The sequence below is a fragment of the Phoca vitulina genome, unplaced genomic scaffold (assembly GCF_004348235.1).
Source record: "Phoca vitulina isolate PV1807 unplaced genomic scaffold, GSC_HSeal_1.0 scaffold56, whole genome shotgun sequence".
Taxonomy (NCBI): Eukaryota; Metazoa; Chordata; class Mammalia; order Carnivora; family Phocidae; genus Phoca; species Phoca vitulina.
In genome coordinates this window covers 1267974-1288457 of record NW_022589759.1, presented here as the reverse complement: position 1 = coordinate 1288457, position 20484 = coordinate 1267974, and the positions used below count along the sequence as shown (strand labels likewise).

Sequence of the window (20484 nt, the reverse complement as noted above, 5' to 3'; positions counted from 1 at the left end):
GGGGGCATGAGCCGCCCCGCGGCCCCGCCGCGCCCCCGCCGCCCGCCGCCGCCCTCCAGGGGCTAGAGGCGGCCGCCGGGAGGGCGCGCGGCGCCGGAGACATGTCCAGGAGGAAACAGAGCAACCCCCGGCAGATCAAGCGTGAGTCAAACTTTGCCCGCCCGCCCCGACCCTCGTCGGCCCCCACTGGCCCGCCCCCACACGGCCGGCCGGCTGCGCTCGCGGCGCCCGCGACCTTCACCCCGCGCCGCGCCCCCCGCGCTGTGCGCCAAGCGCGCAGTAATCTAATCTCCGCCGGCCGGCCGGGCCCCCGCGTCTTGGCCCCTGCACCGGGGGTCCGGCCCGGAGGGGTGTCCGCCCAGGGGGCCGGGAGCGGCGCGGCTGGGGGCGCGGCCACCTTGCGTCCTGCCCCTCCCCCGCATCCCCGAGATGGTGCTGCGATAAGGCGGCCCCGATCTGGGCTCAGATAAAGTTTAAAATATTCCATTCTGCAAGTCCCATCCTGATAAGATCGCTCTGTCGGGACGGGCTGAAATTGTGATCTTATCTCGCCGCGCGGTTGACTCTCCCAGGCTTTGTATCTAGAGGGAGAAACAGAGAGAGACCTGGGAGGGAGAGGGGGCACCCGGGCCGCGTGGAAATGCATGACCAAGTGGCGGGGACCGGCCGGCGCCCACCACCTCTCCTGCTGGCCCAGTCGCCGCCTGGCTGGGGGGTGGGGGCGGCCACCGCAGCCCGTGCGCTCGGCTCCAGCCGCTCAGATCCCCGCGCCCTGTCGCTGGGGTCCCAAACTCGAGCCTTCCCTGCCTGGGGACAGCCTCCTGGAGGTCCGACCTTACTCTCTGTCCCGGCCAAGGCCGCACGTGTAGCAGGCAGGCAACCCCCACCCCCTTATCCGAGGGGCTACTCCAAGTCAGGGAAGAGGGGCTTCCGGGGACTCGGCCCCAGGTCACGGTCGCCTCTGCGCGTGTCCCAAGTTTCTCGCCTATTCCGGCCCGCGGGCCACTCCCCAGGGGACCGCGCGGCCGCTGAGTTCATACTGCCAATGCCCGGTGATAAAAGCGCCGCGCACTCTGGGCCGCTCGGCTGCGCGAGGAGCGAGGGAGCGCGCGTACCGGAAGCGCCGCTCCCCACCCCACACCAATAACTTCGCGCCTCTCAGCCAGGGCCTGGGTACGGGGTTTCCTCCGGGGGTCGCATCTGCCAGGCAGGATGGGAAGCGAAGAGGGGAGGCCTCCAGCGCTCTGCCAGCCCCAGGCACCCGGGCTGGCCACACGACCGCTGCCACCAGGATCCCATGTGCACGCGCCTGGGGGGGAGTGTCTGCCCCCGAGGTCCTGGACAGGGGGAACGCGAGCATGAATCTGGGTTCCGGTAACCCACTCCCCCAATGTGCAAGCAGGACCTGTTTTCCGAAAGTCGCCTTTATCGAGTCAACTTAAGTATTAAAACCACCCACAGGTCCCGATCTGCGCTCGTTCTCTGGTTTCTTTTTCCCCTCCTCCCCTGTGCGCCTCTGTTCGGTCTGTTCTCGTGTGTGCGTGTGTATGTGTTTCAGCGTGATGAGAAATACAGATAGCGCGGGCAGGGAGATCTCAGGCTGGGAACCGATCGACAGCGCCGATAAGGCCTCGAGCAGGGCGAGCGCCCTGGCCCAGAAGGGTCGGCCGAGCGGTGCGCCTTGGGGACAGGGACCGCATAGGGCACGCAGACGAGCCCCCGCTGCTGACCCTCGCCCGGCCAGGATCCGGGCAGGGGCCGGGGCGCGGCAGGCGGCACCGAGCACCCTCCCTGCCCCCCCCCCCCACCCCCGGCGCCTCCTCCCTCTGGCAGATCTTGGCGCGTTAAGATGCGAACTCTGATTGTCACCAAGCGGCGGCGCCCGCCCGCCCTCCCTCTGCCCGCGGCGGTGCGTGCGGCCCTCGCAGCTGTGCGCCCGCCCCGCTAGCCTCACCTGCGACCAGGCCGCGGGTGGTGGGGGGGGGGCGGGCGCTTGGGGCCACCGCCCCCTGCGCCCTCACCAGAGCCGGGGCGCAGCTGCCCGCGCCTCTGTGCGCCTTTTGTTCCACGCAGAGATAGATGTGCCGTGCTGATAAGGCGCGCAACCGATGGTGGAGGCGATAGGCGCTTCCATTTATTAACTTCAAACGTGGGAGCGGGGGAGGGCGAGGCAGGAGCGCGGCCTTGGCCGGCCAGATGGCCGAGACGATAGGCCGGGCCGCGCTGGCTGGGAGCGCGGGGCAGAGCCCAGCTCGGGACCCCCGGCCATCCGAGCTTTCCTCCCGCCCGGGTCGATGTGAGCTGCGATAAGCGCAGGGCCAGTCGGCCGGATGGCGATCGCCAAGAGCGATAAGACGCCTTATCTATGGCCACCAGGCCCGCCCGGTTAGAAGCAACAACAGCGCGGGGGAGTCGTGGCTGGGGGAGTGGGGGCCTCGGACCCGGGCCAGAGCGGGGGCAGGGGGAGCGGGCGTCTGCGCCGGGTCGTCTAGGCGAGTTTTCTTCCCAAACATACTTAATTGCCAAGAAGTTGATCCTCCCCTGCGGGTGGTACAGTCCGTCAAAATGAAAGGAAAGTGACTCTGCGCTGGCCCAGAGCTCCGGGGCGAGGGGAGGGGACAGCCGTCCCATTCCTACGAGATGGTGTGAGATAGCCCGAGGGGGGGTTGTCACCTTCAGGAGAGAGCGTGTTTTCCCCCCTGAATGGTGCTGGGGTTGGTGTGCGTTCCTGGCAAGTTTTAGGTGTAGGCTGCTTAGAGTTTTGTTGAAAAAAATCAAGGTGGTTTCCGTTTCCAGGGCTGAGTTTGGGGGGAGAGGGAGGAAGCCAGTGTGCTGATGGTCTTTCCAAGCAGGTCCCCCAGATCAGGATGGAAGACCTGCCTTGATTCACTCAGCAAGTCTTTATTGAGCACTTGCTGTATGCATGCACTGGGTCCCAGCCCTGTCTTAGGTGGGGGGTGATAGGTGGAAGTCCAGTCAGGGACACGTCCCAGAAGGGGTGCCTGCATCGAGGTCAGCAGTAGGCCCGCCGTGGAGGTACCTCCAGGGACAATGGGCCAGCCTCAGTTTCCAACTCTGAAAAATGGGATGATGATTCCTGGCTGTTGTCGGGGGTGTGAAGGGCTCAGAGGCAAGGGAGGCTAGGGAAGGATGCCTGTGGGAGGTGAGGAGGCTGGGCCAGGCTGACGGGAATCAGCCTCCAGGTCAGACTGGTGATGTCAAGGGGGCCACTTGGCAGGGGGAAGCCCCTCAGGGACCATGGGGCTAGATACCTAGTGGAAACCCAGGCCAGCTGGGAGGGGGCTTCCAGCAGAAGCTGGGGACTTGCCCCGCCCATCCCCCTCCAGCAGCCACTCCATCTTTTGGGAGGATGTTGTTCACACATTCTCCCAGTTTGATTAAACAAATTATTGGTGGCCAGGATGACTAATTCACTCCGTGCTTCAGACTCACCCTGTGCTCTCTCCAGCGGTTCGGCACCCGCCTATGGCGCTGCCAGGGCTTTCTGGTGAGGGCCAGAGTGCGAGAGCCGGCTGAGGCCCAGGACGGGGAGGAGGTTTTCAGGAACGTAAGAGGGATTGTCTGCGCAGAGCAGAGCCGGGCACAGTCTCCTCCCAAGTACGGGAGGCACGTGGGAGTTGGCATGGCCCCCCGGGGCCCCTCACCGTGCCGTACCTCACTGGGATGGCAGAGGGTGAAGAGAGAGGGGGATCTGGCCACCTGGCTGATCCTGGTGCCGATCCACCATGGGCATTTCACTTGCCTTCCATGGCCTCAGTTTCCCCTCCGTGAAAGACAGGTGTGACAGTGCTTGCTATCCCAGGGTCAGCAGGGACGCAAGTCCTGTCCCCTTCTGCTGCCCTTGCCCCCGCCTCAGAGCCCTGGGAACATGGGGACCGATCTGTGGTGAGCCCAGGGGATGAAGGGCTGAGAGGCCAGGAGGGCCTTCCTCACGGGCCCCCAGCTCTGAACCTGGACTTGAATGGGCCAGGTGGACCCTGGAGCCCAGCTGTCACCCCTGAGGTTGGCTTCCACCCTGGCTCTAGATGGTTCTTGGTTTTCCTGCACTCCTGGGCCTCAGGAAAAACACGCAGCTCATTCATGCACTGGACAGTAATAATATTAACAGCAGCTAATACTTACAGAGATTACTCTGTGCCAGGCCACATACTAACTTAAAATAGGTCCTATTCTTATCACCTTTACATCTGGGGAAACTGAGCACAGATTGCTTAAGTTTCTCCCCCAAAGAAGTGGCGGGGCCAGAGGTGGAACGCAGGCAGCCGGCCCCGCGCCCTGAACCAGCCAGCCTGTGAGCATCACTCTGCCTTCCTCTTGTCTCCCGCCCCCAGGCTTATCTGCCTTCAGTCTCCACATCTGTGAAATGGGCCTTTGGGAGCGGAGATGCTGTGGGGTCCTTCTCCAGCCCAGCCCTTGCCGAGTCTCCCAGAGCCTCCTTGCTGAGCCGCTGCTGCGCAGGGGTGCTCCCTGGGGAGACTGAAGCCAGCCCTGCCCGGGGACCTGAGCCCTGGCCGAGCCCTGCCTGCCCAGCCAGCCCCTCCCTGGAGGTCACTGGGAGCCCAGCATGGCACCAGACCCGCCAGGGATTTAAATGGGTCAGTTGGGGAAGAAAGGAGGAGGGAATGTGATGCCATTAATTGTACCCCTTATCTCCTGTTTCTATGCCAACCAGACGTTCCTGGGGCTTGACGGACTCGTGAATAATACTCCCAGCCGGCCTATCTGCCATCGACGGGCCTCCTCCTGGAGGCAGCTGTTGCCCGCTGATTGGTATCGCCAAGCCCAGGGACCTCGGGCGCCTGGCTAGGCTCCTGCCCACCCAGCCACCATACCCCTGGAGATGCCCCAGGGTCCCTGTTCCCATTTCACAGAGGGGGAAACTGAGGCCACAGCCACGTGTTTACTCTCTGGGCCTTGTCTACTGCTCCCCGCTCAGCAGGAGTGGCCTGGGGTGAAGGGGGATCCAGAAGTGGGCGCAGTAACACCTGCAGAGGGAGTTGGTCTCCACATGCACCTCCTGGCCCCCTGTGGGCCTCAGTGTCCTCAGCAGTGACAGGAGGAGACAGATGCCCATAGGTGAGGGCTCGGCTACCGTGAAGTTGCACTTCGTGGGTTCTTATGAGAAAAGGAGCACGTGGGGGCTGGGGGAAGGCAGCCCCCATCGGGCAGAGCCCCTCACCAGGGCTGGCCCAGCTGTGTTCCAGCTAAGAGGGGAGGATTTTTCGCTGGCTTGTTTTAGTCCTGGCCCCAGGGCCTTTGCACAGGCAGCTCAGATCTCTGCAGCCTGGGAGTGGGGACTGGATCTGTCCTGTCCCCACATAGTGGGCTTTCCAGAACTCTGTCACATAATGACTTAACGGATACACAGTGTGAAATGGATGTAGGACTATGGGCAAGGCCCTCCCGAGTGAGCCTCGGTTTACCCATCTGCAAAATAGGGATGATGCCATTGCTGGCCACGTGGCTGGCCACCTGAGCCATGAGAATCCAAGGGAAATTCACATCATCTGAGACTGCCACTCTGGCCTCCCGTCCGCTCAGCTTCCTGGCTGAGTGGCTTTGGTGAGTGTCTCTTTCCTTCCCAGTCGGTTTCTTATCTGTAGAATGGGTATAACACGGTGCCTGCTCCTGTGGCTGTGCCGAGTGCCCAAGCAGGGCTGGGATACTGTGGGTGCTATTTGGAGCACACCCAGGGTCCCGGCTTGGGAGGGGAGCCCGAGCTGTTTGTTGCTGGAGGACATGTTGCTCCCACCCACGCCTGCTGCCCGTGTGGCCAGTGGGCGGACTGAGGACAGAGACCCTGCCCCCGGGACCCTAGTGCTTCCATCCCCACCCTGTCCCCACACCGGTAGCAGAGGCTTTATGCTCCAGGCCTGGGCTGCCCGCATCTCCAGAGTGGGAGGCCACCACAGAGGGGGCCACCGCTTGGCCTTGGGTCCTGGCCTCACCGTGACCCTGCGGACAGATGACTTCTCTCATCTCAGTTCCCTCTTCCGAAGCAAGAGCTTAATAACAGCACCTCCTTCCTGGGGTCTTTATGAGGTCTGTGAGATCCCAAGTGCCAACTGTACAGTCCTGTCCCAAGGTCACATCCTTGGTGGATGTGGCAGCCCTGGTTGCTGCTGGTTGCATTACTGAGATTTTGCCAGAAGCCTGGAAGACTGGACACTTCGCACAGAGTCCTGTCTCCAGCCTCCCCCTGCTCCCACCTTCGGGTGATAGTTTTTGAAGGGACTTGTGGGCAGGGGGACCCTGATGCACCACATCCCCTCAGTCCTTTTCCTGCCCAAGGATCTTCCCTGCCATTATGACCATCAGCATTATTGGTTCACCCATCTTCCAGGTAAGAAAACTGAGGCCCTAGGGGGCTGGGACATGCCGCAGGATGGGTAGACAGAACTTCTCTGGACCGCGCTGCCTCAGCCCCCCCAGGCCACCTGTCCCAGGACCTCTCCAGCCCACTCCTCCCCTCCTTCTCCCTCTCCCAAGGCCCCTTGTTTGGGAGAAGGCAGTGTCCCCGCTGGGTCAGGAATGTGGCAGCTGACCTTGGGCCAGAGCTGGCTTAGGCAGATAAGCCAGCCCCTCCCTTCCACCTCCTGTCCCTCCTGTCTGCCTCCCCTGGACCAGAGGCCGTGGACTCCCAGAGCCTGGCTTTCCCCAGCTTTAGAAGAGGAGAGAGGGTGCTGGGGTACCGCTTCCAGGAGCCCGAGCATGGTCAGAGCTCAGACCAGCCCGGGGGCTCCTGGTTCCTTCAGTCCAGGAGCTACAATGGGGACAGAGACCCAGCCAGCCAGCAGCTGATAGCTCCCATCTGCTAAGTGCTTTGCAGGCATCCCTTCCCGTGATTCTCCTGGACGCCTGCTAAGGTTGGGGTTCTCAACCTGTTTTACACACAAAGAAGTGGAGGACCAGAGAGGGTGGGTGGCTACACCAGGGTCACACAGCGCATGAGCAGTATAGAAACAGGTTTGAGGCGGTGGTCTGCAGAAGGCCTGCCGCAGCTCCCAGGCTGGGGGCGTGTGTCCTAGGCCCCCCAGAACAGGCAGGCATGCTGCTTCCTGGGAAGGAGGGGTGGCCACCGTGTGGGCTGTGCTCGTGGGCGCCTCCAGGAGCTTCCCTGTGGGTGGCCACAGCCAAGGACAGGCCAGATCCTGGGGTCAAGGACAAGACTCTGCAGAGACACACAAGTTTCCCTGCCTTCCCGAGGCTCCGTCTTCACCTTTGCAAGACGGGGATGTTATGGGGATGCCAGGCTGGGCTCGGAGGGTGCCCAGGCCTCCTGCAAGTAGCTGAGCCTCAGTTTCCCCCATAAAGTGGAACATCGATGCCGACGGCTCAGGGTGGGGAGGCCGAGACCTGGTAGAGAGGTGCAGCCCGGGCCAGAGCTGGGGTGCCCTTGGGCTTGTCTGACAGAGTTAAAGTGAAGAGTACAGAGGGTCATCTGTCCTGTCCTGTCCCCCTGGGCCTGCTTCCAGCCAGTTCCTCTTGGTGTCTGACTCAGGCCCTCCAGCTTTCCCAGTCTGCCCTGGGTGCCTACACCTGTCACAGGCCACCTGCCTCAATTTCCCTTTTCTCCATCAAGCCTCCACCCTGCAAGTCAGACCCAGAGAGCAGGAGGGGAAGAGGGCCCAGGCCAGGTGGTCACGGCTCTGTCCTGCGGTGGGCTTTCCCCTGGGGACGGGCCTCGCAGGCAGTGGGGGATCTGTCCTGGGCTCTGCTGGATTCTCAGCCCCCAGGGAGGGCTCGGGGACTGCCCAGGCATCAGGTGCTCCGACGCTTGAGACCCAAGAGGAGGCCTCTGCTCAGAGCCTCGGGCAGCCACAGGACTCCGCGTGGCCTCCTCCCATCCAGGCGCAGCTCGTCTGGGGCCCCCGGCTCATCCTGCCATCAACCCCGGGCTCGCCAGGCCTTGCTGGGTCAGTGCAGCAGGCGCCACCGAGTACTTACTAAGCCCCTGCTGTGTGCCCAGAACCTACAGACACTTGCTCATGCCCTTCCTGCAGCCACTTTTGAGGGACGCTCAGTGATTAGCCCAGGAAACTGAGGCTCAGTGGGTTTTCAGACGGAGGAGTGCAGCCCGAGCTCCCCAACCTGGGGGAGGGGGAGGGGGACAGGATGGCTACAGAGGTGGTTTCCAGGGGTCGAGCTCTCCTGGCTCTCAGCCAGCCTGGCAACACCCATGCTCAAGTCCAGGAAACTGAGGCCTTCCTGTGGTTCCGGGCAGTGGCCAGCTGTGGTGACCAGGCTGTTTCTCCCCGGCCATGTTACCTTGGGCGAGTCCCTTCCCCTCTCTGGGCCCAGGTGGCTGCAGGAGAAGGACCAGAGCCCCAGTCGGCCCGGTCTATAGCCGGGGCAGTTCCTGGAGCCCTCGGAGTCCGATGGGCGCTCCATGCAGTGGACGGGCCTCAGGGGAGACTCTTACTCCACACCTCAGATGCCCCTCTGAGCATTAAAGTGGGAGCACTAAGTCCTCACAGGGTTGGAATGAGTGGATTTGGGGTCCCTTCCTTTGAATGAACAAAAGTGTTCCGCTTATGGGCTCTGGCCCCCATGGGGTGTCCCACGCAGGAGGGCTGAGGGCGGTGGGAGGCCCTTTCACATTTGAGGGGTGCATTGAGTGTACCCCAGGCTGCCAAGGGGCTACAAAGCCAAGCCTCACACTCAGGACCTGCAGGGGCAGAGCCTACAAGGGTGTCCTCACCCTGCTGTCTTTGTTACTGATGTTTCCTGCTCCTGGGGCTTAGGGCCTGGAAAAACCCCCAAGAAGGGGCCACCAGGTAGGAGGGCGTGGTGTTCCCATCCCCCCTCCCCCCACCTGCCATGCCCTCACACCACACTCTCTCACCTCATGGGCCTGGCACAGCTCAGGAGGGCCCGGGAGCCCTGGGACCCTGAGCTGGCTTCCTGCCTCAGTTTCCCCTCCTGTGCAACATGCCCATGCCCGGCTCTGCCCAAACCAAACATTTTCCTGGAGAACAGAGGGACTCCCGACATTCAGTGTGGTGGCCTTGATGGTCAGGGGGCACCCAGGCCCTCGGGGGGACCCCAGCCAGGACGGCTGTCCCCCCCACCCCTCCTGGCTTTGCCGGCCGAAGCCCAGTCCGCCCGGAACTGTCTGCCGGCCCGGCCTCTGGCGGGCGCAGGTTTCAGCTCCTGTGATAACTCGGAAAGTTGAACTGGCCCCATTACCGCGCTGAGATGGTTGGTGAGATACGGCCTTGATAATGGGGGAGATACGGCGTCTCCGTGGCCAATAGCCCAGCCTCTCCGCCCATTAACATTCCCTACCAGCGATCCGTTCCCGCCGCCTATCTCCTCCGTTTCCACTCCTCCCGCAGATAAGAATGGAAATTCTGACTTCATAGCTCACTGATTAAAGTGTCTGGATTTCTTGATAATACACAGATAAATTATGTTTTTGAAAAAGAAGGTAGGGAGGAGGGTGGGGATGGTGGGGGCCCTGGAGGGGAGCCCTTGGCCGTCTCTGCCTCTCCTGGCCCCCAGGGCCGGCCGTGAACCTCAGCCCGCCCAGCCTGTGCCTCCCAGGCCTCTGCACCCAGGCAGTGTCCGGGGGCCTGGCTGGGGAGGGGAAGGCTCGGGCCTCCGCTCAGAAAAGCTGCAGCAGAGGAGGATGGAACGGTGTGGAAGGAACGGTGCCCCCGGCCTGAGGGCTGAACCTCTGGGGGCACGGGGGCGGATTCAAGGCGCCCCGCTACAGCTGGGAGTCTGCCCCGGCTGCCCCGCTCTAACTCTGGGTGCGTGAGCCTCAGTTCCATCCTCGTCAGATGGGCCCCAGCTTGCCGAGAGGATGCGGTGCCCCGAGGGCAGGGTCTCTGCTGTCTCCGGGCGCCCAGAACTGTACCAGGTCACACAGTGCGTGCCCAGCCAATGTTGGGACCCAGCTGAGCGCCGTTGGCCGGTGGGGGAGGGGGAGGGGCTCCCGGCTCCCTGCCTTCCCCGGCCCGGCTGCCACTTGTGACAGTCGGCGCCCAGATGGGACTAGGTGCCATCTCCGCGTCTGTCTGGATAAAGCCGCCTCCTTCAGCTGATCCGAGATCCCGCGGTGATGGTGGAGCGATTAGCAGCGATTAAGGCCCCCGTGTGGCTAATCCTCCCACTGAGGGACAGGTGCGGCAGCCAGGTGGGGGGCCGCGCACCCGCAGGGCGACACCCACCCCCAGCTGTGCCAGAGGGGACGCCCAAGGCCTGGGGGGGCACGACACCCCCCGGCGCATGCCTGGGGCCCCCGCGGAGGGGCTGCCCGGGACTCCTGGCAGGCGCACCCATGCAGCCCACGGTTCCCCCTTTGTGTATTTTTTTTTAAGCGACTCTCAAGAAATAAGATTTCTCTGTGATCCCAGAGACAGGAGGCCTGAGTGGGCCGCCAGCAACATTTCCGACATGTGCTAGGACGCCACGGTCCTAACAGTTCCAATGGTAGCCATTGTCAGGTAGCAGCTCCCTTCACAGAGCACGTCTGTGTGCCAGGCCTGGGCTTGACCTGTGTTACCCTGTGGAGTCCCAGCAGCCCTGGAAAGGCGCCACCTTTGACCTCATTTCTTCTCAGAAGAGGACTCAAGGCTCAGAGAGGTTGAGCAACTCATCCAAGGTCACACAGCACAGAAGGGAGCAGTAGAGACTGACTTAGAGGCCTCGTCAAGGTCTGGGTCTCCATCATAGCTGGAGGGTCTGGGGGTCTCCTCCTCTCCTAAGGGGTCTGCTCCCTCCATTTAGGGGAGAAAGGCCCAGACACAGAGAGGGTGAGTGAGTGCTTGGGACCTCACAGCCCTGTCTGAGATCAGGAGGTGATGGGGCGCCTCTACTCCCGCTTATCTCCGGGGGTCATTTCATCTGCCCCCAGAAAATAGGTTCCTTTGGTGATAAAATTGGTTTCTTTCTGTCTTTTGGGTTTTGTTTCATTATTCTAAAGGAAGTCAGCTATTTCCAGTGAAATGGGTGCATATGTGGGGGAGGAGGACAAGTGTAGAGTGGGGTGACCGGGGTTCAAATTCTGCCCTTTGGGTGGGTACCCTGGGCAAGCGACTGACTGTCCCTGCACCACAGTTTCCTCAGCTGTGCAATGGGCATAATCATAATCCCGGCCGTGTGTAGTGGGGCCGTGTTCTCCAGGGACTTGTGCAGGGGCTGGAGCCGTCGGGCGGGGCTGCCTCCGCAAGCCCTCCCTGCCTGCTGCACACCCTCTATGAATCCCATCAGCATTCCTCCTGGACTGATTTTGGCAAATAGCTCCAGGGTGCAGAGGTGTGGGGCCCCTGTCACACAGTGCTGTGGATGGTTCTGGAAGGTTTATCCTGTAGCCTTGGGAGTCTGGCTCCCAGAACCAGAGGGAATGCAGAGGGGGCCCCCACTGCTATGGCTCACAGGCACAACCTTGTTTTGAGACTCAGTTTCCGCATCTGTAAAATGGGGCTGAAGATGCTGAGGCCTGCCCTAGAGACCTAGGGCTGCGAGGTCTCCCTGTCCTGCACAGCTAAGCCCATGGGGGTGCACAGGCCGTCTGGACAGAGGGGCTCAGCACCCAGTCTCCAGGCCACTAGCCTCTGGGCCTCCCTGCCCTCATCATTCCCCCTTGGGGCTCTTCTCTGTTCTCCCTGTTGTGAACACAGTCCTTGGGACCCCCACCCTTCCAGTCGGGAGCTCGGGGGGCCAGGGCTCTGGGCATGTGGACACAGCAGGAGGGATCTGAGCAAGGGAGGCCCCCACCCCTCCGTTACCCGGCTTGGGGGCTGGGGGTGGGGTGTGTTGCACCCTCCCCCCCAACAAAAAAGAAAGAAAAGGGAACTCTGATAAAAGGCGATAGGCCTGTGTGGTGGAGGAACCCTATCGCCTTATCTATCTGCCTGCTCTCTCCGAGCCGGTCTGTTGTTCCCCTTATCTCAACCCACCAAAATGCCAGGAACAAAAGCGTGTGCACACTCACACTCACACCCGCAAGCCCACCACCCCGCAGTTCCCGGAGCCCCAGGAACATGATGCCACTAGATCTGCCTGGGGGATTTGGGTCCCCTTAAAATCATCATCGTCCCCATCATTATTTTGCAAAGGAAGCCAACAAATAGCCCTCCCTGAGGAGACGCAGCTCTAAATAAGAAGTTGCCCCGATAGGCCCTCCCTGGAGGGAAGGAACCCAGCCTTGGGACGAGGGGCGAGGTCCCAGCTGTGCTGCTGCGTCCCAGCTCTGTGACCTTGGGTCAGTATCTTTCCCCCTCTGAGTCACTCACCATGGGCGGGGTTGGGTGGGGGGGGGGAGTCCGAGGATTTAACGGAGCTTTAGAGGAAAAGGAAGAGCATGTACTATAACCAAAGTCCTCCCCGTGTGGCAGGTGGCCATTTTGTGTCCCAGACTTGGGTCTGGGGCAGGTGATCCAGAGCTTGGCACCCCCGGAACCTGCTCCTTCAGAGGCCAGAGCCGGGCCCCCCAGCCCACACCCCCCAGCGCCCCTAGCCCGGCCCCCCAAAGCCCAGCCCAGCCTAGCCCCGCCACAACTTCTCCCCAGGCCCCGCCCCCGCGGCCTGGGAATGAAGGTCCTAATCTCTATGCCGCCAATGGAAACGGACATGCAAATGAGCGGGAGTGAGGCCTGGGGATTGGCTGAGCTCCATGTGAGGCGGGGCCTCTTCAGAGGGGGCGGGTCTCCTCTACGAGGAGCCCTTAGTTTAGGGAGTGGGGGACACTGTCTTGCCCGGACCTTGACCCCGTGATGGAAATCCCACCACCCCCAGCTCTGGAAGGGCCAGCCTTTCCGGGGCCTTGCTGCTGGGGTCATCCGTTTGCCCAGGTGCCTGGGGACAGACAGTTTGGCCCTTGGATGACCTCTTGCTGACCCTCAGAGCCCAGACCCCCACAGCCTGAATTAGGGGACCAGGACTTGGGCGTTCCCGAGATCAGCCCCGGCAATTCTGACTCCCAGATGGGAACACTGAGTTCAAAAATGGGGCGGGGCAACTCAAGGCCGGCCAGCTCCCCCTCCCTGTGTCTGGGGCACCTCCACTCTCTGCATGCTGTCCCCCCCCTCTCTCCCCCCCCCCCCCCGCTATGATTTTTATCCAGAACCTCACACTGCCAGGCTCGCTGTAGCACCAGGCCGGGACGGGGCCATGGTACCATTTTAATGACTGAGAGTCCCAACCCATTTGCCAAACTTGCTTTCCTATCAGTAAAATGGGAGGGTCTGGTCTGTCTGTCTCCCAGGGCAATTTCTGTGCACTCTGAGGAGCACCATCTGCTCCCTGGGCCTCAGTTTCCCCAACCACACAATGAGGGCTGAAGCAGGAGTTTCTCAAGGGGTTCCTTAGTCTATCTGTGGCTGTGCTGCATTCTAGAAACAGGGTCTTCAGATTTTCCATTTTCAGAAATTTATATAACAGGAGACCATGTCTGCAAGAGGTGTTCAAGAAACTTTGGGGGTTCAAAGTCACTCTGCACCCCACAGATTGTCTTGTCGGTGAGATGGGGGGCCCAGGTAGGCCCAGCTGGCCCAGAGCCTGGCCAGAGGCTCCCCTAGTTCCGCAGCACCTGCAGGGCTCCATGACCCGAAAACCAGCCACAGGTGTGGGCGTTTTGCAAAAATGCAGAAGTGGAAAATAGCAGAGGGGCAAGGAGGGAACAGGTTTGGGCTGAGATCTAAGGGATGGAAACAGGGAGGGGGTTGTCGGACCAGAACCAGACTGCTGCCATGTGACCTCAGCTGAGCGCCTTCACCCCCCCGCCCCAAAAGAGGGTGACAGTGCCTCCCAAGGCATGGAGTAAGAGGGACTCAGCACTCAAGAGTGAAAGGACAGCACCTAGGCCCCGTCCCCCGGGAGGGGTGCCCCAGCACCTGCCTCAGAGTCTCTCCAGTGCAGGGCATAGAGTAGGTGCTTGATAAATACTCCCTCAGTTGATTTCAAAATCTCCCCACCCCGGCCCCTGTCCCAGGAAAGCAAAGCAAACCCACGGGAAAAAAGAAACTGAAAGACAAGTCAGTGCGTACAGTGAGCGCTGTCATGGACAGAGCCGTGGCGGCCCGGGAGCTGGGGTCATTACCAGCAGACAAGGAGGACCGGTCCCCTGCAGCAGGGCTCAGGCTCGCTTCCTTCAGGGCTGGGTGCCTGGAATAGGGACAGCAGGCTGACTTCTGGGTGCCCTTGTGTGTTCAGGCCTCCAAACTTGTCTGAGGCCCTGCTGTGCTTGGGGCCTCGTCCAGGATCCCCTGACCCTCATGGGAGCTCGGTCCCTGCCCTCATAGCACCCAGGCTGCTGGGGAACAGAGAGAGAACACCAGAAATGAACCCTAAGGATGGAGGGGCCCCCTGGAGCTGGGGGACTGGGGTCGTGGAAGGCGAGGCGGCCACTCTGAAGCCAACGTTAAGCAGAGACAGATGGTGGGGTGTGTGTGTGTGTGTGTGTGTGTGTGGATAAGAGCCACCTGGCAGAGGGCACAGCAGAGGCAAAGCTCTGAGCAGGGAATGAGCTACCACGGTGGGGAGGAGGGAGGACAGCCCCTGCCACGCGCTGACCAGCTCAGTCAGGGCGCCGCCCCCAGGACAGGCACTCCCTTCCTGTGTGCCCTCAGCAGCCGTGTCACAGGCAGGCCCAGGATGTGGGGTAGGACACAGGAAGTGCGGGGCTCCTCCCCTCCCTTCTCCTCCTCATGGACCAGACTTTTCCTCTCCACGTACTCTATCCCAGCCAGATGGGCTTGAGGAATCCAGATGCAAGCAGGGCTCTTGACCCGCCCAGGCTCATCTGCACCCTCAGGCCCGCGGCCAGAAGGTTTGGTTCCAAAGCTGTAATGTCCAGGGTCAAGGCCATGGGCTCTGGAGCCACATAGATTGGCTGCACATCCCAGCCCTGCCACTCACCGGGTCCCCTTGGGCCGGTCACTAAGACCCCCGAGTCTCGGCCCCATCCCGAGAGATCAATAGGGCCAAGCGCTAACTGGCAGCAGAGGTTTGCCCAGGACCATTCATGGGATGGGTCAGTGCCTCTGGCCTCCCTCCAACCTCGCCACAGCCCCTAGCATCCCCCAGCCCGCCATCAATGCAGGCCCGGCCCCTGCAAGCCCTGCCTCAGTGTCCATGGCGAGCAGGCGGCCTGAGGTGGTGGAGAAGGCCACGTCACTGTGGAGGGCTGTGCGCACGGGTGGGAACGTGCGTCTCTGAACCCCCTAGGATGGGGACAGGCGCTTATGGAGTGGCACTGGGCTGCAGAAACTGTCCCCCTTGAGCACGAATCCCCCATGCTGTCCCCCACGTCTCTCCTTCCTTCCTCGGCCCCTGGCTACCTCTGCTCTGCTCTATAGAAACTTGGGGCTGATTTTCAACCCCCCAGTTTTCAGTTGAGGAAACAGGCTTCAATGGGCACGGGGCCTGCCTGGCAGGGTTTGAGCCCAGGAGTGCCCCACTCCAGCTTCCCGGACCCTGTGGCTCTCTCTGGCCCCCGTGGGGACAATGTGCCCACTGGGCCAGGAGGTGCAGGCTCAGCCCCGCATAGCCGCTGACGCCCCGGGGACCGGGAAGCCCCCTCCACACTCCCGGCGTCTCGGTTTCCCTATCTGTGCAGTGAGAGCTGAGCAGAGCGGCTGCTTGGGACGCGGCCACACCCAACAGGGGAAAAGGCTAGCCCAGAGGAGCCGGCTTCTTCCTCCCTGCATGGCATTCCCCAGGGGCTGGAGACACAGCCCGGGTACTGGTCTGCCAGGCCTGGGTGTGCATCGTGCTCCTGACCCCCAGAGCATCAGGACAGCCAGGCCTGGGGAAGGGGCCGTGGCGCTGTGGCGGGGATGCGGTCCTGAGCCCGGGGCCTGGCAGGGCCCAGAGCCGGCTCCTCGGTGCAGCGGGCATACTGCGGGGCCCAGTGCCGCAGGGGGAGCCAGCGCCGGCGGTGAGGGGGTGGTCTGCAGCCCAGGAGGCCGTGTCCCCACCCCCACCCCCAGGGCAGGGAGCGTCCTGTCGCCCTGGAGCCCCGGCCCCTTCCGGGAAGCAGTCTGCCTGCATCCCGCTGACGCGTGGGCCCCGGCGACGGCTCCATTAGCGCGGCCCCCGCTCCCATCCATCAGCCCTTATCGGCCCATCTGCAGAATCAGTGCGCAGCCCGCGGCGCCCTTCGGCGGGCGCTACTTCCCTGGCCCCGCCCCCGGGCGGCCGTGCCCGCCTCCCCCCCGGGCGTGCGCTGCTCTCTGCCCGGCCACGTGGTCCGCGCCCCGCCCCGCGGAGTCGGCGATCGGCGCTGGCGCGGCAATCTCGGGTAATCTATCAGCGGCTATCGGGCCCATCGGAGGGCCGGGAGCGGCCAGGCCCAGAGATGGCGCCAACCCCTAGCGACGATAAAGTCTCCGAGTGCAGCGGTGATGAATGCCGAGTGAGTGCAGGCCGCGGATAGGATGTGGACTTGGCAGCCCGCAGCTCCGGCTGAAACCAATCTCTCGCTATCAGGCAGGCCGGGCTTTCCCAGGCCCGCTCCCCTCCTCTGCCTCGCCTGGCCCGGCCCCTGCCCCAGGGGACCGGGCCCCGGGGGTGGGGGGGGCAGGCTTGAGACAGGGGAGGATCCTGAGCCAGGCCAGCGAGGTGGCACCCAGCTGGGGGCTGCCTGAAGGTGGTGGCAGGCCTGGGTCTCCCACAGCCCAGCGCCCGCCCTGCTTCCCAGGGTGGGAGAACCGGACCCTGGGCAACGAGAGCCCTCTGCGTCTTCCCCACCCATCCTTAGCTGCCGGCAGGACCCCACCAAACACCCCCACCCCTGGGACTTGGTCTGGCACTCCCCTCTGCCTGGGGCATTCTTTGCAATCACAGTGTAAGCAGTGCCTCCCCTGAGAAGCCCTCGCTGCCCACCCCCAGGCCAGTCTGCATCTGCACCCCGTCCTTGCACATCATGGTGTCTGGGGGCTGTGTCCTGCCCCGCTCGGCACCCGTGTGCTCACAGCTGACCCAGCCCATGGTGGGCACCAGGAGCCTGGGGGAAGAAATCCCACTGCACCTGCGGATGAGCCACGTTGGGAGGGGTCTTTACCTCCTGCAAAGCCCTCTCTCGTCCCCCCACACACACACACCCCCGCACCGCACCTCTGCGGGGTTGGCGGGTCAGTCCCCGTGTGTCACGTGCATAAACTAGGGCCTGGGCAGGTCCCCCAGGCTGAGCGCCATGGGCCTCGCGGCCCGGGAGGCCTCTGCTCTGCCCTGCCCTGCGTGGCCGTGCCGGCCCTGCCCACAGACCTCTGATGGGGCAGGTGGGGGCTGCGGTGGCTGTTTTCTGCCTGTTTCTCCTCCCCTGCTCGGTGGAGCCGGTTTCCCTACAGGCTGGTGCTGATGGGGGTCCTGGTGGAACTTTATAAACTGTCGAGGGCTGTGCACACGTGTCCCGGGGATCGGAGCGGGAGAGGGCCCCGGTTGCCAGGCCTTTCACACCCCCGCTGATGCCCCTCCCCCACAGCGGAGAGGCAGATGGCCATGCCCACGTGGCAGGGAGGGAGGGGTGTGCCAGCCTGGGCCAGCAAGCGCAGAGCTGCCAGAGCCTGGGTCCTGGCCTTGGGGAAGAGCGTCTGAGGGGGGCCAGAGATCAGTCACACAGCAACCAGGCAGGGAGTTGACGGGGAAGGAGTGAGAAAGGCAGGGAGGGCTTCTCTGAGCCACAGTGTTGCAGAGCCAGGAAGGGAAACTGAGTCCTGGTGAGGGGGGGCCACACAGACCTGGGTCCGGATCCCCCCAGCAGACCCCCCCACCTCTATAAACAGAGAGGGTGGATGAGACCTCGAGGGGAACGCAGGGCTCAGGAAGGGGAGCAGGCCGGCCCCCTGTCCGCTGTCCTAGCTGTGAGACCTTGGGCACGTATCTTTACCTCCCTGTGCCTGTCCCCCATCCATGTGGCTCTGTCCCCAGAACCAGGCCCGTTTCTTCTGCCCAGTTGCCCTGAGAGGCCTTGAGGGCAGCGTGTGCAGGGGGGGCCAGGCTTAGCCTGGGCCCCCGCTGGGCGTGGCCGTGGGGCTGGGGCAGTTAAGCCCCCCAAGTTCCGCCTGTCGGTTATAGGGCTGGCCACAGGAGGAAGTGGTGGTGGCTGGGGCTGGGATCTGGATGCAGGACCCCCCCCGGGTGTCAGCGCCCTGTCTCCCTTCATCTCACGTCTCCCAGCCTGGAGTCCCTAGAGACCCCGGGTGGGGCCGGCCTGGCCTGTGTTCTGCCCGCTGCGAGAGGGGGCACGCCTCTGACCCCCCAGCGCCAACAAGAGGGCTCAGACTCCAAGGCTCCCCGCTGGCCAGGCCCTCCGCCTCCCCTGGCCCATGGGCACCGGTACTCACTGAGCACGTACCGTGTGCCCGGTGCTGCCCCAGGGCACAGCCAGTGAGCACACCAATCAAGTGAACACCCTGTGGGCATCTGGGCGGCGGTGGGGTTGGCCAGAGCCAGGCAGGGGTCGGAGCTCAGGCCAGGACGGCCCCTCCCGGAGCGAGATGGGTGCTGGTTTGGGCCCCGGTGGGCCGTGTGGCTTACACTGGGAGAAAGAGGGAGCCGGGGAGGCAAATGAGCGGAGGAGCGCAGGTGGAGGGGTGGAGGCGTGTGTCAGGAGATGGGTGTGTCCTTAGCATCCATGCTGAAGGCCCCAAAGGAAGGAGCTGGGGAAGCTGACTGGCTGGGTGCGGGGAGGGTGAGGCCTGGAAGAGGGGCTGGCCGCAGGGTGAGAGGTGCCCGAGGCCCGGGAGGTGGTCCTCCCACTGCTCTTGGTTACAGCGGCCCCCAGGCGATCGGGGACACAGGGATGCGTTTGTTGGCCCTCCCCCCTTCACCTGCTTGCCGTCTGTCCAGGGGAGGGTTTTATTTTGTCCTGGGCACTGCACAGTGAGTTCTGGTCATAGAGCCCTTCAGAGGGGGCGTGGGGAGGAGCGCTGGGATGCGCCCCACACAGCTGGGTCCGCAGGGGTCGGAGGGGGTGGGCACTCCTGTAAAGAGCCCCGGATTCTGACCGGCTCCCGGAAAGCTTGGGGGGGAGTAGGTGAAGATCCGCACCGGAACGGCCCACATGGGCCCTGGTTGCACAGGACCGTGCCCATCTTTCAGTAAACGCTGCTTTGAAAGCCGAACCACCCTTAAAAGGATGAATCTTACTGCATAGGAATTATGTCTCAATAAATACCTCCAGTGTGTTCAAAGCTGAAGTAAGTCATCCCACTCTTGTTCATTAGACTCGGTCCATGCCCCCGAGAGCGTGGGGCCCTGCCTGGCACCGTGGTCAGCACTCCACGTTCTTTCTTGGCCTCAGCCGGCCCCGAGTGTGTCGCCACGGCGGCTGGCCACCCTCCTGCAGCCTGGCTTACCTTGGACAGCACCCCTGCCCCACCGAGTGTGGCCTGAGTGCTTGCTGGCCTCACCAAGGCCACGGGTGTCGGGGTCTGGCTCATAGACAGCAGAGCCGACGAATCGACAGTCAGTTATACTCAGCCCTGATGGAGACCCCCAAGGTGGCGGTGGGGGGGCCAGGCTGAGAAGCAGCGGGTCTAGGACCCAGATGTCTGGAAGAGGAGTAGTGAGCTTCCCCCTGCAGGGTGCATGTGAGTACCATCAGACTGACGTTGGTGGAAAGGTGGAGAGCCCGGCTGCCCAGCCCCCCGCCCCTGCCGCCGGCGGCCCACTCCGGGAGTCGGGGGGCAGAGCCAGTGTGGGAGGGTACCCGGGCGCGGGCAAAGGCTCAGATGCCTCCTCTCCCCTCCGAGCCAGGGTGCCCGCGCAAGTAAGCCAAGATTATCTCACCAACATCCTCTTGTGGTCGCCCCAAGCTGTCAGCGGGGACTGACCTTGGGTTGAAGAAGCTGCTGGTGGGGCCACAGCGGAGGCCTACGGGCCCCTCCCAGCCCTAGCCCCTCGAGGCTCCTGGGGCAGGAGGGCAGCACCGCCGGCCAGCTTCCCTCCCCACTGCGGGAGAATAGACCACCTGCAGATACGCAGAAGGCTCCAGGAAGGCCCAGTCTGTGTGGGAAGATCCTGCTGAGGGCCAAGGAGGCCTTCACCAGGCAGAGGGGGCAGCGTGGTGAAGGCCCCATGGCTGGCGGGGCCGGCAGACGTCGGTGGCTTCAGGCCATGGTGGGCTGAGGATCGGGGGTGACATGGACCCTCCAGGAGAGCCGGGCTCCATGCAGTGTCTGCACTGGGCCTCCCCGGAGCTCCAGCTCCCTCCCGTGGGTGCCTGCACCCCTCCCGGGGAGCCCCCACCCCTTTGGGGCTGTAAGCGCCTAGGAGGCAGTGGGCCAGGACCCTGCCTCGGTTCTAAACGTCAGAGAAGCTTCGAAGCTCTCCAGTGAATGGACTCCTCCCCCCAGGCCTTTGTAGCTCCCAGTGGGGGCCTAGAACCTGCCCCTCGCCCCCCACTGCCACCTGTGCCCACCCATCGCCCTCCACGCCCCTTTGCCGTCGTGCCCTGCTACCCATGGGCGGCACAAGCCCGACCTCACGGGCCCCGAACTGTCTGGGGCTGCT

At 63.3% G+C, this 20484-nt stretch overlaps 1 long non-coding RNA gene across 1 annotated transcript in view; it reads left to right on the top strand.

The window, feature by feature from the left end:
* Positions 1 to 78: 78 nt before the first annotated feature.
* The window catches only part of LOC116623074, a 29037-nt gene continuing 8631 nt past the window's right edge, over positions 79 to 20484 (top strand). The window contains exon 1 of the long non-coding RNA XR_004297670.1: positions 79 to 141. This is a non-coding gene — a long non-coding RNA (uncharacterized LOC116623074). The remainder of the gene's footprint in view (positions 142 to 20484) is intronic.